The sequence below is a fragment of the Pseudorca crassidens genome, chromosome 11 (assembly GCF_039906515.1).
Source record: "Pseudorca crassidens isolate mPseCra1 chromosome 11, mPseCra1.hap1, whole genome shotgun sequence".
In the NCBI taxonomy this organism is placed as follows: Eukaryota; Metazoa; Chordata; class Mammalia; order Artiodactyla; family Delphinidae; genus Pseudorca; species Pseudorca crassidens.
Genome location: NC_090306.1, coordinates 56,533,884 through 56,547,512, shown reverse-complemented (window position 1 = coordinate 56,547,512; position 13,629 = coordinate 56,533,884). Strand labels below are relative to the sequence as shown.

The 13,629-nt window shown below is 38.2% G+C and overlaps 1 protein-coding gene across 5 annotated transcripts in view; it reads left to right on the top strand.

Moving 5' to 3' along the window:
- The window catches only part of GRIP1 (glutamate receptor interacting protein 1), a 700,393-nt gene that overhangs the window by 450,360 nt on the left and 236,404 nt on the right, over positions 1-13,629 (top strand). The gene's annotated exons all lie outside the window — the stretch shown is intronic.

Below are 13,629 nucleotides of genomic sequence, written 5' to 3'. Positions count from 1 at the left end.
GTGGCATCGACATATATACACTACCAAACGTAAAATAGATAGCTAGTGGGAAGCAGCTGCATAGTACAGGGAGATCAGCTCGGTGCTTTGTGACCACCTAGAGGGGTGGGATGGGGGGTGGTGGTGGGAGGGAGATGCAAGAGGGAGGAGATATGGAGATATATGTATATGTATAGCTGATTCACCTTGTTATAAAGCAGAAACTAACACACCATTGTAAAGCAACTAGTTACTTTTTATTTTTATATAGTAGTGCATTTTAGTACATTGTTTTAGATTTGCTTTAATAATTAACCGGCTCCTTTCCCCAATGTTTTTACATTGTAGGTCTTCCAGAAATTGACTTCTATATAAAAATCACATTTGAATGTTCACTTGAGGTAAAGCTCTAAAGCAAATATTATGACTCAAGATTGTAATTAGAGGCTTTAGAAGAGGCACTGAGGACTCGGCTCAGTAGAATGCAAGCTTCCGGTTCTTAGGGAGCAGATGGGAAGTATAGGAGGCTGTATAGCATTTACTTAAGGGATATTTTGATGACATCACTGTGCAAACTCTGTGACATGCCAGTCATCACATGTTAGGTTTCCTGCTCTTTGTGTCATGGGGACTTGTCAGTTCTATATACTGCAAAGTATGAGCGATTATTACTGCAGCTGGAGCCATGCATTCTGTAGGTCTTGTCAACCTCCCAAGAATTTCCAAATACATTAAAACAAATATTTTCATATGGGATATTTTCATTTTGGAATGGAACCTCTTCAATTAGACTAAATTACAACCATGCAACCGACAACTATTTTTTCTAGAAAATGATAATTGAGTACAGAGAATTACATTTGTCTTGCTAGCATACATACTTACAGTAAAGGAGAAATTGCTTGAATATTGTATTCTGTTTCAGAGAGAGTTAACATTTCTTTAAAGACAGCGTTCAATAAATGATTGTTGAGCGCCTACTACTTGTAAGTCTTTGGGAATATAATGGTGCAAAACAGACTTAGTCCCTGCTTTTTTGGAACTTACGATTCAGTGGAGGAAAATACATCAATCAAATAATGACAAAAATAGATCAGTAGTTCTAAACTGTGAAGATTTGTATAACAGTTTCTCAGCCTCAGCACTACTGACATTTGGGCCAGATAGTTCTTTGTCGTGGGGAGCTGTCTTCTTCTGTAGCATCCTTATCCTTACTCACTGTATGCCACAGGCCACCTCTCTCAGTAGTAACAATCAAAAATGTCTCCAGATGTGGTCAGATGTCCTTGGGAAGGGGAAGCAAAATCACCCCTCGTTGAGAACACTGATTTCTATAAAAGAGAAATACAAAGCATTTTGAGAACCTGTAACAGGGAACCTGGACCTAAATTGGCAAAGCTTTCCGATAAGTGACAGGGAGATACTTGTGTTAAGCTCTGATGGAAGGTTAGCCAGACCAGAATGCTGGGGGAGAGGGAGAAAAGGGCATGGCGGGGGAGGGGAAAATGAGAAAAAGAATAAGTTATCTTAGGTTTCTTTCTGAAGGCGGTTCTCCAAACATGATAGTTACCCTGGCAAATTCCGCAAGGGCGGGGCCAGCATTCTGCTCCTGTTTGAACCCCCTGCCTTCAGTATAGGGCTGGGAACATAGAGGCACTCAAGGAATTTTCCTTGAAGGCATACTGTATATCCAATCTAACAGGCACAGTGCTGTGCGCTAGGAGATATATATATGACCAAGCCATGTTCTCTGGTGTCTGTGAGCTCATGATCTCTTAAGAACAAAGTGAGGGTAGCAAGTAATCCTTCTGGGAGGAAGGAAAGTCTCCCCTGAAGAGGTGACATTTGAAGAACAGTGAAGAAGAGGCAGGTGCCAGGTGGCTGTGCATTTCCCCAGCTGCTCCAGAGTTGGTTACCTACCACTTGACACTCATGTAGTGGTTTATCAGAGCTTCTATCATTGCCCTTAAAACTCTGGAGCACAAAGAGATCTAAACACTCAAATGTTGGAATTAGCAGCTAATTAGATAGATAGATAGATAGATATAGACATATCTATTTATATATCTATATATACAAATCTATCTATCTATATAAAGAGGTGCTGATAAAGGGAGAAATGGTTGCTAATTAGACAAAAACATCGCTTGTTCACTACAGTCACCTACCTGATTCACCCCTTCCTGACTACACTGTGAGCCCTGCTACCGTGACATTGACACTTGTAAGACATGTGCTTGACGCCTGGAAGCTTTTCAGTAAATATTGTGAATTGTTATTGAATTAATGAGTGAATAAACAAGTAGTCTGGTAGTTTCATTTTGTTTTACATGTAGAGCTCCAATGATTGAAGAAGAGTCAGGAAAACCAGTTAGGAGCCTGGTAGTCCAAGATAGAGATTTGGTAGACTTTGGGCATTGTGTTGAATTTCAGGGTTGCAGTTTCCTTCCTAGCTCAGTACATAACATCCTAAGGTTAGGTACTGATCTCTGCCACAGAGAAACCATCTGATGAAGAGACAATAGTAATATGGTCTTCCTACGGTGGGTGTTGACCTGCCTTGAGAGATGAACAAGAACACCTAAGTATTCTTCATCAAAGGAAAGAGTACAGCTGTCCTCATGTCTGTAGGATGGATAATGGCTCAACAGCCAGTGGCAGATTGAGCAAGGGCCTGATCTGTGGTCAGAAAATGGGAAGGCACAGTGTGCAGTGACACTTGGGAGTTTAATGTCCATGCAAATGAATTACTTGGATCAAGCAGAGATGGTCAGAGAGCATAAGAGCACAAATTCTGGCAAAATAGCATCTGTGCCAAGTCCCTGGGTGTCCCCGCTCAGTGCCCTTTCTTTTTACCACCTGCAGAGTCACCTCTGTAGAAAGAAGCAGACCTCTCTCTCATCAGGATTCCATGCTCATTTCAGCTCAGTGGAACGTGGAGTTGTGGTGCTGACTCTACCTGTTTTGAATTGAGACACGAAGGCCTTTTCACCTTCCCTAGCTCACAGGAGGGAGGGACACAATATGAGACACTGGCAGAAAGAGAGGCCAAGAGAAGTAAGGACAAGGCAGATGTATTAGGACAAACCATAAGCAAATGTTTTCAGGATATGGGTTATCCAGCTACTCCTAGCTTCTGCTGGCTTACATTCAAAACATTTAAGAACTATATCCTCAGTTTTCTTTATAGAAATACTATTTATTTATATACATCCATTCAGTATATACATGTGTGTATATATATGTATAATTATATATGTATACATATATATGTGCGCATGTATATTGTCAGAACACAATATATATGCACCTTACTTATAGATATATTAATCTGTAATTGAATTTCTGTTTAACTCTTTTACCATTTGGTTTAAAAATAAGTATACCTTTTTTTTTTTTTTTTTTGCGGTACACGGGCCTCTCACTCTTGTGGCCTCTCCCGTTGCGGAGCACAGGCTCCGGACGCGCAGGCTCAGCGGCCATGACTCACGGGCCCAGGCGCTCCGCGGCATGTGGGATCTTCCCAGACCGGGACACGACCCCGTGTCTCCTGCATCAGCAGGCGGATTCTCAACCACTGCGCCACCACGGAAGCCCAAAAAATAAGTATACTTTTAATGTGCGTTTGAGACTGATGTTCTTGCTCTGGCCTCTGCCTGGGACCGTCCTCCGCAGAGGTGGGACGGTCCATGTCTTTCTTTGGGTCTCAGCATTTCCTACCTAATGGTGCATCCTCCCTCCCACTCAGGAACTCTCGGTATCTGAAATTCTTAGTAGACGTGAGACAGATATTTGTTGAATCCTGTTTGGAAGATACTTGCAAATGTCTCTGTATACTCTTTATGCTATTTATATTTTGGGCAGAATTCTTATCTAAATAATGCCTGACTCCTCAAATTTGATAGGCTATCTTAAAGTTATTCCTTTCTAGAAGTTCCATTTAAAATTTATGTTTGCAAAATTATTCTACCTCAGTAACATTTTTCATTAAACTCTAACATTTAAAAAACTACTTACATGGGCTCAAACTTTAAGATTAATTGCATCATTTTGAATTTCTTCATTTTATGCATATTGTCAGAGGGTAATTATATTAAAAAATCACTAATACCAACTATGGTTTTCCTTATATAGCAGTACAAATGACTATATTTCAATCTAAGTTTGTAAGTATTTTATCACTTTATTGAGTCTCTTTGAAAATTAGTGTAGGTAATTTGTAATATTATAAATACTCAGAAAAGAATGTTATAAGACCTACTGGTCATCAGTTCATATGGGAAAGTACATATGTGAAAATCTGTCCATTTGCAAGTCTGACGCATGAGCCAGATTAAGGAGTCAGTTCAGCTTGGGCAAAACATAATGTAAGCTATCCGTAATGAACGGATTATAGAAATATAAAAGACAACATCTGAGCTATATTGGTTAACAAAAAATGAAGCTAGTATAATATACGTGAACATGGCTGCTCATCTGGCCCTTTGAAGGCCTGTCTTCAAATGGCAGATTTATAACTATAGGGTCATGACAGATGTGAACATGTGTCTTCTCCTCCCTGAGACCTTTCTGCCATGTGTTTTCAACAAAGAATAACATTACAAGCTTACCACCTACACCAAACCTAGTTTTCTGGACAAGGAACTGAAATACATGATCTAAAAGTAAAATATAGCCTTGCCTTGGTTTTTATTTGCATTTGGCTTTTAAACATGGCAAAAACCAATAATGGGTTTTCACTTTGAGCTGTTTCTAAATGTTATGTTGGAAATTAACTGCAAATGTTACATTCTCTGCAACAAGTTAAATTGGAAATGTTGTCCACGCTAAATGAAATATACCCACAAGCATTCTCCACCATGAATGAGAATTCAGGAAAGAAAAATGTACTTTTCATATAACTTTTAAAGATTTACTGTGTAATATGAGAAACTGCACATGGAGAAAACCAAATAATAACCACTGTCTTTCCTTAGAGATATATTTAAAAGGGCAAGAGGTATGAAAATGAATGTATGTGCTGTTGACCGTCAGCCTAGTGCTTGCTGCAGAGAATAATTTTGATTCTTTTACTGTATGTCCTTAGTATAAATGATTATTTTATAGGCTTTATTTCTCTAATACATTCAGAGAGAAGCAATAAATTATATTTATTATTCAGATGCAAGAGACATTTTGCAGTCTATCTAATGATAAATTTCTAATGCATCCATCTTGCCTTAAAATGTTACTTTACTTATAATTTTTTTCTCTCCTTAAGAGGATAATTCACAACTATAGTACCTGTTATATACTTTGACTTAAAGCTGTAAATCATTTTGTTACATATTTTTGTACTTCCTGAAATGAGATGTTTTGTTTAATTATTTAAACCAAAGTAACGACATCAACCTCTATGCCACCGTATTCTAGCCCTTTGAGAGGGCAGATATGAGTATGGAAAAAGAGGAACCAATTGACATAATTTATTTTCTTACAATTTTTTTAATATCTCAAATCATAGAATGGTTTAATTTCCACAGTATTGGACAAACCTTTTTAAATGGGAAGATACTGAGAATAAAAGTTGTATTTCCATCATCTAGCATAGTGCCTGGCACCTTGAAAATACTGAATAAATATTTAAATAAGTGATTGAAAGAATGAATGAGGAAAGAAGGAAGGAAGGAGAGAAGGAAGGAACTGTGTTTAAAGAGACACCATGCTATGTAACAATAATAATGTGGCTGAAGATTACTTTTATTGAAAGCAACTGATAAATAATAATTTTAGAAGAAAATAATTCGAGCTTCCCTGGTGGCACAGTGATTGAGAGTCCACCCTGCCGATGCAGGGGACACGGGTTCGTACCCCGGTCCGGGAAGATCCCTCATGCCGCGGAGCGTCTGGGCCCGTGAGCCATGGCCGCTGAGCCTGCGCGTCCGGAGCCTGTGCTCCGCAACGGGAGAGGCCACAACAGTGAGAGGCCCGCGTACCGCAAAAAAAAAAAAAAGAAAAGAAAAGAATTCAAATATCCCTTAGGGTAATAAACTGAGGTACTACCAGCTAAAATTGAGAAAAGGACCTAAGGGTTATTCTAGGTAGTTATTTAAATACATTGATCAAATTTAAAGTAAAGAGGTATCAGAAACCAAGTAAAAAGTTTTATTTTTAATCCTGAAAATGAATATTTTTTTAAAAGCTCTGGTCTGCAGCTTTGTGAAGGTCTAATTTTTGTTCTTGCTCTCATGAAAGGCACAATATACCTGGCGTATAGGCTCAGTCCTGCCGGCTCCTTAATTGTGTACTGTTCTTTGAACATGTCTAATTGTTAACATCTGTCTGATGTTGAAGTGGGATGTCCAGAAGGTGAGAGCAGAGCTTTCCGAGGATTTCAGAGCCGCCTACTCAGGAATTTGAACCAAAGGAAAATCAATTTCTTGTTCAATTCATGGCTCAAAATTATATTGGCCTTTTGGGTGAAGGGAATTTGAGGGTCCTGGATGGTGGCAGTGTATCAGTGCATCTTTGTAACTATCATTGAGCCGATTTTTGAGAACTCTCTCAGCACACCATTGGCGCAGACTGTCAAAATACCTTTAGTCCCTGGCTGGTTACTCTAGAGGAAAAACTGAATACCTTATTTTTTTTTTTAAGATTACTTGCACATATTCTTAAGGATCTATGGAGAACAGAGCACAGAATTTGTGGAGTCATGAACAGGATTTGAATCTCTGCTCCATTATTTTCTACCTGTGCTACCTTGAGCAGGTAGTTTAATGCCCCTGAGTTTTGGTGTCTATATATTACCTGTATTACAGGGATGATAATATCAGCTCATCAAATGAAAAAATGAACCTAAAATTGCACTGAAATTGTAAATACTTTCTAAATAAGAATTTTTTCTATTAGAGGTTTGTAAGAGGCAATAATTTCATCCCCAAACAATGAATTACTTTCAACTCTTCTTTGATAATCAAAACCATGTAAGAGTAAACCAGTATTTTTAAAATCTCATTCTTTTTTAATCCTCTGTACATGTAGAATTCTCTTTGGATGTTTGCTTTCTTGCTGGAGAAGAAAATTAGGTGGACAATATGCAGTCATGCTTTTTGTAACCATTTTGAGAAAGTTGTTCCTACGGAACTATCCTCAAATGTTTTTTTCTCTCTCCTTTTGGTTTCTTGTACAAGGCAGATAAAAATGAAAAGTTTAATGTTTTGGCCATTTTATTGTCTTCACTGATTTCACCTTCCGTGTTCATTTATTATTCTTTATTTTACCCAATACATGGCAAATGCTAGAAACTTACTGCTCCATTCTTTCCGAAGTGGGCCTTGAGTACAAATACTGTGAGCTGCTACTTTTGTCAAAGATGCCACCGGGGAGAAAGCAAAAATTCCCTAATGTGTTCTGTTGATTCAGGAATGCCAAGAAAAACCATCCCTGATGGCTGCCGCTACTTATGTCCACTTTTTCCTACTCCGCTTGCGCATTAGGCTTGATGATCTAGTACCCAGTTCTCAGTGTGTCATTTTAAAGCTGTGAACTGTGAACATTAGGTGCCCATCTAAAAATACCTTATGTGAGTTTTTGGTTGCCTTTTAAAAGAGAAATATAACTCTTACATTGTAGTACTTCTTGCCCTGTGGCCCCTGAGCTATTTCTCTCATCACAGTGTTTCCTTTGATTTTAACGTGTACATTTTAGTTTATCTTATTTTGTCTATGTCTTCATCGGGATACCTTCTTAACTATCCAGGCAAGACTTCAAATAACTGCAACAACAACAGATTTGGAGGAAATGCCGTTTATACTTTTATCTGAGTGTTTTAAATACCCTTTGTTCATCTCTGCCTGAACATCATTTTTAAGCATAATAGAGAAAGAGGATTTGTAACTTCCTCATATTACAAACCTGTAAAAATAAAATAAACAGATACTATATTTGTCTTACTAAGATACGTGATAGTGATAGCTACTGAATGTTTCATTTTTTCTCTTTTACTGTAGGTGATAGTGGTGCTTGTCTTTTTTCAGCATTCTCCATCTAATAAGCTTCAGATCCTAATTGTTTTACAAATATGACATTTAGTCAATGCTCACTCTCAAGAAACGTCATTCACTACATGCATCAGTGGCTCTTTATGTTTCATTATGCACATGCATTCATGTAATGCCTTTCACTGTGTATCTTTTGATACTTATTAGACTTCCTTGGCAAAGAAAGCTGTCAGAAAAATTTTAAATATGTTCAGTTTTAGATATATATATATCAGTATGGTTTCGGAAATTGTGACCTCCTAATCAATAATGCTTTATTTATTTTTACTTTACTTTTTTGAAGAGGTAGATTCAAATGAGGTAGATTCTGGTACAACCAGTTGGTTCAAAACACAGAACATATAAAAAGGTATAAAATAAAAAGATTAATTCTCTTCCACATCCTCCAGCCAGCCAGTTCCCACCACTATGTACACAAAATGGAAATCACATTTATTCATTTCTTAGAATTCCTCCAGATGCTCTTTATGCAAATATAAGCAAATATAAATTCATATTCAGAACTTTCCTTTTAAAAACAAAATATAGCATTCTATGCACACTCTTCTATATTGCTTTTTTCACTGAAAAAGTAAATCTTGAAAATCGTTCCATATTGGCACAAAAAGTGGTTCATCATTCTTTGTTTATAGCTGCATGATGCTCTATTGTATGAGTACATTCTAATTTATTTAACCAATCCCTCATTTGTGAACATGTGAGTTGTTTCCAGTCTTATGAACATTTGAGTTGTTTCCAATATCTTGCTATTATGAAATTGCTGTAATTAATATCCTTTTACATGTATTATTTTATACATGTGTAAGTATATTTGTAAGATAAATCACAGTAATGGAAATCTGGGTCAAAGATTATAGTATGAATTTATATTGTTGATAAATATTGCCAGATTGCCCTCTTTAAAGGTTATACTGGTTCATATTCCCACCTACAATGTGTGACAGTACCTGTTTCCCCATAGCCTTGCCAATATGTATGTTATCCAACTTGTAGAATTTGCTAATCTTAGAAGTGAAAAAAAATGATATTTTGTGTGGCTTTAATTTGCATTTCTTATGAGTATTATTGAACATCTTTTCTTACTTATAAGAGCCATTTGTATTTCTTTTTCTGTGAATTTTTGTTAATATCACAGGCCCCTTTTTCTACTGGGTTTTGGTTATAGTGTATTAAAATCAAGTATGTGTAAATATCTCAGATTTGGGCAAATGTTAGAAACTGTTTTCTAACCAAAACCTGTCTTTCTTTATCCTGTCAGACTCTTGGAATATGCCCACTTTGGGATGAAAAGTGGAATATCTAGGTCATCCCTGAGATTTTTACATTCTTTGGGAAATGATTCTAATTAATACTGAGAAAAATAAAGAGAGAATGTGATGAAGCATTCATATTGCTAAATTAAATCACATGGTGATTCAAGTACCCCGATATCATTAGCTTCAATTAAACATCGTTCTTGTAAAACCAATTAAGAACTAAAGCTTATTAGATGGTAATGTCACTAAAGAAAGATGAATAGGACCACCCACACAGTAGTTTACCAGCATCCTTTTTTTTTCCTTTGGCTATGTGGGAGAAAGAACCAGACCTGAACTGGGGTCTCTTCGGATAGATAGAACTGAGTTATCCCCAGCCTCACCATAGCGCTGATTTTCTGAAGTTGAAACAGACCTCAGGCTATATACATCTCTTCACCTTCTCCAGAAAGACAGGCAGGCAGACAGACAGACAGACACACGCACACACACACACACGCACACGCACATGCACACACATTTGTACCTAAAGCTTGTCAAATTGCTCCCTAACTCTTGAGGAAATGAATTTGGTTTCCTTTCTCCTATAACTTGCCTCTCAGGACCCAACAGACCTTTCAGAACACACTTCTGCAATACCAATAAAGCCCTTTGGGATTCATCCTAATAAATAGATATTTTGCTTTAATTGCAATTTATGCCTGGAATGCAAGTGCAAGTCAGGATATGGCCATGGCCAGAGAAGGTTGTCCTCATTCAGGATTAGGCCACAGTAACTGCTAATCCCAAACAGCTACTCACTTTCCCCCCAGAGTATCAGAGAGGCAGTGGATTGAGAGAGATAAAAAGAGTCACATCAGTTATTTTCACTTATTTCGTCGGTTGGTTTTCAAGTTCTGAGACCAGAAAGAGTCTGTCCCTCCTCACTTTTTGTACACTGGATTTCAGCTGCCTTTTGGTGGCTAAGATCTCCCCCATCGCCTGCCATCCTCTCCCCACATGACTTGCTTGCAGTTGGCGTGAAGGCAGAAAGAAAATCAGATACACAAGGTCTGTCCTGGGTGCTAGGAGGGTCACTTGGCCCAGGTTCTACCATCATAAAGAACTGCAATCTTGGATTTTTACATTATTTTCATGTGTTCATCCTAGAGATTCACAGACAGCATTGCAAGGAGTAGGTGTTGCTCTTAAATTTTTTAAATATTGTCCCTGCAGTAGATCATAGAGCCTCCAGTGCATGACGAATAAGCTTTAAAAAAAAATCCTATAATAATAAGGCACTCTTTCAGGGGTTAATATGTATAATGTAAATATTTGAAATATTCCATAACTTTTTTAACTTCATCTAAATATTTCTTTATTTTAAAAAATGCCTATTGTCTCAAATAAAGTGGCCCAGACCTCTCTCAGTGTCCAGGAAATTCCTGGGCACTCAAGAGGGCTATATTATATACATCATTATGTCTCTTAACTAAAGTCACCCAGATAATGAAATGCAGTTATGCAGGTTTTTGGAAGTGATGTTTATGGACATTTTTGGAGAGAAACTATAAAAGTCAGTTAAAACTTTCCTGGTTATATTTTTAAGAGACATGTGCCATTCGGTTGTCCCTGAAAAGCTTTCTAAGTTCTAACGCAAGCATACGGTTAATTAAAAGGTTGCCATTTATTATGAACACTAGCATATTCATTTAAGATAAATCAAATTCATGACTCAAAATAATATTTTTACTTGCTGTGCATAATGAATTGCATTTTGGTGCTGGATTTGGGTTTCTTTGTATAGTCAATGAGATCTATAAAAGCACTTATGTGTGTTATATAATAACGGGCAACCAGCTGTATTTGATGCTGTAGTGGGGACCTGGCCAGGCCTGACTCTGCCTCTCTTTCACTTTGTGAGCTGTTTTTGGCTCACTGCCCCCCTCTAAGCCACATGACATTGTAAAATAAGAGGGTTCATTATAATTTCTAGGACCCTTCCCAGTCCTTGAACTCTATGACCAGGAGCATGATTTCATTATTTTAAATTATTATAAAGAATTTTAGTTGTTAGGTTTGACTCTAGTATATGGTATATCTATACTACATTACACATATATGATGGTCAGGAATGCATTCAAAATATATATTCAGCAAATATTTATTGAGCATCTACTATGTGCCAAGACACATAGACTATATATACAAGGACCCTCCTCTCTCGGAGTTGATATTCTAGTGGAGAAGACAGACATTAGAAAAGCAAATAAATAGACATTTCAGGTAGTTACAGGTATTGGGAAGAAAGTGAAAATAAGTTAATGGATAGAGAGTGACTTGAGAAGAGAGGACCTGGGAAAGGATGCTCAGGGAGAAAGAGATGGCATTTTAGCAAGATCAGAATAAGAAGAGGCTGGTTGTGCAAAGGCCTGGAGGAATAATGGGAATAGCAACAGTAAAAGCTCTAAGGCGAGAATGACCTTAGCGTGGTCGAGGAGCAGGAGAAATGCCCATGTGGCCAGAGTGGAGGGAGAAATATACAAGACAAGGTGAGGAAGTTGGGTAGAGGGCAGATTACACCTGACATTGCGGTCAGGTGTCTGGATAGTTCTCTCAGTATAGTGGGAAGCCTCTGGATAACTTTAAGCCAAAGAATAATGTGATTTTGCTGGGGGAGCGAGTTAAATGATAATTCTGGCAGTCAAGTGGGCAGTAGATAGGCAAGTTTCAGGGTCTGTTTTCATAGTCCAGAGAGGTGATGGTGGCTTAGACCAGGTTGGTAGCACAGTCGGTGGTGAGAAGTAAATGAATTGGGGAAATAGTCTAAGGAAGAACCAGCAGAATTTGCTTAGGGATTCAAGGTAGAATGTAAGGGCAAGAAAGAATCCAAGATAACTCAGAGATTTCTAGCCTGAGTAACTGGTTGGATGGGCATGTCATGGGGTTGGCATGGGGGGGAATCAATCATTCTGTGTTGGACATCTTAAGATTAAAATGCCATTTTTTAAAAATTTATTTATTTATTTATGGCTGTGTTGGGTCTTCGTTTCTGTGCGAGGGCTTTCTCTAGTTGCGTGAGTGTGGGCCACTCTTCATCGCGGTGCGTGGGCCTCTCACTATCGCGGCCTCTCTTGTTGCGGAGCTTACAGGCTCCAGACGCGCAGGCTCAGTAACTGTGGCTCACGGGCCTAGTTGCTCCGTGGCATGTGGGATCTTCCCAAACCAGGGCTCGAACCCGTGTCCCCTGCATTGGCAGGCAGATTCTCAACCACTGCACCACCAGGGAAGCCCTAAAATGCCTTTTTGATGTTCAAGCAGGGATGCCAGATAGACAGTTGTATGTTGTGAGTCTGGAGCTCAGGGGGAGGTCATGGCAGCAGAGAGAAATGTGGGAGTCTTTAGCATCTTAGAAGTGGATGAGAGAAGGAGAGAGAGGTGTAGATAAGTGAAGGAGGGTCATATATGTATTTCCAGGTCTGAGAGACGGAGGAGTGAAAGAGAGGGAGGCACCAATAGAGACTGAGAAGGTGTGGTCATCAAGGCATGGGGGAAGCCAAGACCAACTACTATATCCAAAGCCAAGAGGACAGAGAGATTGACTCCAGTAATGCTGCCAAAATGCCAAGAATGAAGAGATCAGGGAATATTTTAAAAATAATATTAATGCTAATATGTCTTAAGACATGATTTCTAGCGAATCTTCGGACCACAAATGAGTGCTACCTATACTGAATTTTAAATGTGTGCTGTTTCTATAGTTTTAAACTCCAGGATGCGGAAGCATTTTTCTTTAATGCTTGCACAGAATAAACCTAAATCCAATGAAAAGTAATTGCCCTCTAATAGTGATTCAGGAAAAAGAACAAATCATTGTGCCCTGGGCAGCCTTCCAGCAGATCTGTTTCTAGCTGGGAGATAAATGATTTATAATACCCAAGAGTACTCGCTTTTTGCCGTATTTCACTTTTGAAAGTAAAATTACATGGAAAGAAATTTGAAAGTTCTTTTTTTTTCTTAGCTGTTGCCAAACTGGATAAGGATTCCATTCTGTCCTTTGTCATTATTTATCATGTGAAGCAAGGAGTCTAGTGCATATTTATTATTTAAAAGCTGTGGATGCCTTGTTATTGGATTGTTTCTCATTTATTTAATAAAAATTTGAACTGAATTGTAACATGTAGGAAACTTCCTATATGTAGACAGAGTGTGCGTCCCAGAGTTGGTCTGTATACAAAGCGATGTCATTGGAGGTACGTAATGGAACAAATACAAACCAGATTTGTGCAATTAGTGATAATTATGCATAAAGGATCAGGTGAGCAAATCATCTCCCTCATTCTAACTTAAACCTTTACAAGGAGCATTAGTTT